Source organism: Pinus tabuliformis, chromosome 8, assembly GCF_031772625.1.
Source record: "Pinus tabuliformis cultivar Carrire ecotype Pingquan chromosome 8, CPIR1, whole genome shotgun sequence".
Taxonomy (NCBI): domain Eukaryota; kingdom Viridiplantae; phylum Streptophyta; class Pinopsida; order Pinales; family Pinaceae; genus Pinus; species Pinus tabuliformis.
The window spans coordinates 699,768,726-699,772,673 of record NC_142294.1 but is presented as its reverse complement, the minus strand read 5'-3'; the positions used below and the strand labels follow the sequence as shown (position 1 = coordinate 699,772,673).

General features: G+C 37.5%; 1 pseudogene; it reads left to right on the top strand.

Annotated features, from left to right (window-relative positions):
- Positions 1–2,093: 2,093 nt before the first annotated feature.
- On the top strand, positions 2,094–3,215 carry LOC149237541 (microtubule-associated protein RP/EB family member 1A pseudogene; annotated as a pseudogene).
- Positions 3,216–3,948: the final 733 nt, after the last annotated feature.

Genomic DNA, 3,948 nt, shown 5'->3' with positions numbered 1-3,948 from the left:
TAACATGAAAACATGCAACTCCATTCTGTCTAATGTTTCCGGGACAACCCATAGATGTATCGTGATAGTGTTAACTTAGCATCCAACTATTGTAAAAAGGGAAAAAAACAGCAACTACAAATTAGTTAATATCACATTTAGCTTGCAACTGCGTGCTATATAGTAAAAAATGGCTATTGTCAGATAAAGGTAGGGAGAAACAACTGCAAATTCAATAACAGAACAGAGATTAAACTGCATGCAAGATGATCCGAGAACAAGTAGTAAAGAAAAAATTGCCAACACTTTCTCCAAGGTGCGCAGATATCGAATTCAGCTGTGCCCTGTTCCCATAAAGGCACTGAATAGCTTGCCTCGATCTTACAATTTCTTTTGCCAAATTCTGCCCAAGAAGATTTTGACTCATTAAAGATAAAAGCGAACCCTGTTTCTGAAGAACTCCTAGCAGCTGCAAATACTACTATCAATGCAAGTGAAACTGCATGTTCATGACCATTTTTGAATAACTGGAGCCTCTTTTTTTTGCATTCTTCACTTAGGATGGCATAGACCTCGTCAAGGAACAAATCAAATAGGTCGAGGACATACATGCATCTACAAATTATATATCTGGAGAGCATCAGAATGGAAGGCTGGTCCCATTAATACAAGCAAGAAAAAAAATATTGTCAAATGGAAGTGTGAATAAAAAGGCCTTGAGGCTTGGAAGTTTGAATGACACAAAGGATATGGAGAGTTGTAAGGGTGATCTCAGCTTTAATTATTGAAGACAGCCTCCAAGAAGCCAGCATAATTCTATGTGATGGACAACAAGACAACTCTGTCCAATGCACTTGTGAGGATTCTCCTTATGATACTATCTAGATTAGCAGTGACACTAAGAACACAAACAGTCACAATGCCTAAGGTAAATGGCTCCTCCAAATCTCAGAATATATACCATGATTTCAAAAAAAATTGGGGGAATGTTACGTTGCAAGCCTTTTCCAAATCACGCATAGCATCCAACATTACCTTTATTGCTACAACTCCAACCCACCACAGTGTCATTGGTAAGGGTTGCATCATGAAGAATTGCAAAATTCATGCAATTGATTCAATGAGAAGTAAGCTCCTGGAATTAGTTAAAATGAATGTTGGTGAATCACCAATGGATGACTAATCTAAAGGTGTGCAAAATGATATCAAGAGAAGGAAGGATCTGATTTCTTTTATCTAGAAGTTCCAGCTCATCTGAATACTATGCCCTCTTTCCCATTTCATGGCAGCAAGAAGTTAACGTTTCCTCCATATAATTATGCAATCCCAATCATCACTTTGGGCAGGTTTTCTGCTGAAGCTGAGTTGAATATATCTACAATATACTCTTTCAGAGACTAATGCATGAGAGAAGTACCACTAAAAATCCTATAGAATTTCTTCAACCTTGCAGTATATAATTTTGTTTCGTTGCCATGGGAGATAATGTTAACTAATTCTAATACAGAGTATACAAGATTAAAACCCGGCTTCTGTAAATTTAATACCTGCAGAAATCCAGCTGGGCATTTTCTAATATCTCACAGATTCTGGTGCCTGGAATGTCTTCTTGGTGGGTTATTATTATCCATTATGATAATTCAGTTAGCCTAAGAGCTAGAAATACTGAAATTTTCTCTAGTCTATTGACTAAAACCTTTCTCTTGCATGTTGATTACATACTGGGTGACAATCCAAGGGCCACAAGTTACATGGTGGGATATGGACCAAAGTATCCTCGTCAGTTCCACCACAGGGCTTCTTCCATTGTATCACAAAGAGGATTCAACCTTTCTTAGTTGCAAAGGAGGATATTCGATATGGTTTGATTGCTAGTGGAATGACCCTAATGTTTTATTTGGTGTTGTTGTTGCAAGACCTGATAACAATGATAACTTCGTAGATGCAAGAGACAACTATCAGCAGACAAAACCTACAACCTACAATAGTAGGCCTATGGTGGTACTTTTTGCCAGACTTGGGGGGGAATTGCTGGAAATGACCAGAGTCTTCCAAGTAGCCTTCTCTTATAGGATGCAATTACTTTGGTTTTAGTTTATTTTAGTGATGATGTTGTTGGTGGTGTTCTAATGGTTGTTTCTTGAAATTGTTGTTCCTAAACCTGGATCAAGTTCAGGTTCCCCTGCTCCAACTCATGATCTACCTCAAAATCCAAAACCTAAGACAAAGCCCTCTTCAACAAGTAGGAGCTAATATAGGGATGATGGATGGTGCCTACTTTGTAGGCAGGAACGAGCTTCTAGCATGGATCAATTCTGCCCTGCAGCTCAATCTCTCCAAAATAGAGGAGGTACTCAATAGTCAATACATACCCAATTCATTGTTATTGCCAGTATTTGAATGCTGAGATGTTAAAACATGATAGTAGCAGGATGCCATCATTGAATGATCATTTGTAAGGGATTCTGTATGTATCATTTGAGGGCCCAACACATTTTCATGTCTTGATTTCTGAAATGAGGATGATGGTTATGTGTATATATACAGGCTGCATCAGGAGCTGTTCAATGCCAAATGATAGACATGGTTCACCCAGGAGTTGTCTCCATGCACAAGGTTTAAATTAAATAAAACTCACAATGGCTTTTGAGCACAATTGCCATGTAATTCTATTTGAATCCATGCTCAGGTTGTTGGTCTGAATCGTTGCTCGTCTTTTGATGATTCACTCTGCCTATAATGTTTGAAATCTATGGAGAATCTATGATACTATATTTACTAGCACATACCCTCATAAACGCGCGTCTGATATGCACCTAGAGGTTGCTCAGGTGAGGATAAATATCTCGAGTTTACACAAGTGACCTTGGTACTTGAGATTTTTCAACCTGCAGGTGCATATTAGACCGGAGTTTAGAGGGTCTGTGCTGGTGTTCATAGTCAATGGACCTAATGCACCATCTAGATTCAATGCACAATTAAACACATCACTTTACATACAAAGAGTTGATGGATCACTCCTACCCACCTCACCAGGGCTGAAAAGTGCATGCATTTCAAGTTTGATGAATAAACCTGCTCTTCGAGTAGTTAAGATATGAAGCACTTAACGATGAATAGTTTTAATAAAAAAATTCAAGTCTGATGATTCATTGATTGAAGTATTTGATGACCCTTTGGAATTTGCTACATTGCAGGTAAATTTCGATGCAAAAACAGAGCATGACATGATCTAGAATTATAAAATTCTGCAAGACGTGTTTACTAAATTGAAGATAGACTATTTCCAGACGCATGTTATGCAGACTTGTTTTGTATTATACATTAGAAGCACAACAGATCTGATAAAACCTATTCCAGCTAAGAAAAATGTTTGTGATCAAGTTGAAAGTTGAAACAAAATAGACCAAATATATGTTTGAGGTGTGACATTCATTTAAGGGAAATGACATTTTGTTGAACAAACAACCTTCTTTATCTATACATTGAGATGGCATTTTGTTGAACAAACTATCTTCATTTTCTGTACTTTGAGTGTAATCCAAGATGTAAATGAATAACATAGAATGTTCAACGAGGAACCATAAATGTTGTTTCCAACTTTTAATATTTTGTGGCTGGGTCAATTCTTCAGCTTGACAATTTTAATAGTCATAAATTATGTTCCACCTTCAAGATTACACAGTTTGATCACAATTTGACATGAAACATTGTCTGACCGTGATAGAGGGTGGTGCATAAATGCACGATTACCATAATCGGTCGTGGCTATTGTCTTGTCCCACATTGTTCCTTTCAGCTATTGTTGGGAATGTTTCTACTGACTTAGATGTTTCCCATTTTTATTGCTTCTGCATGATGATTTGAATTAGGCTAGATTGGATTGGTCTTGCGGCGATGAGCATCAAATCCTGGTGACCAACTTAGATAGCAATATAACTACTAAGCAGAAAGAATTCCCTTATACCG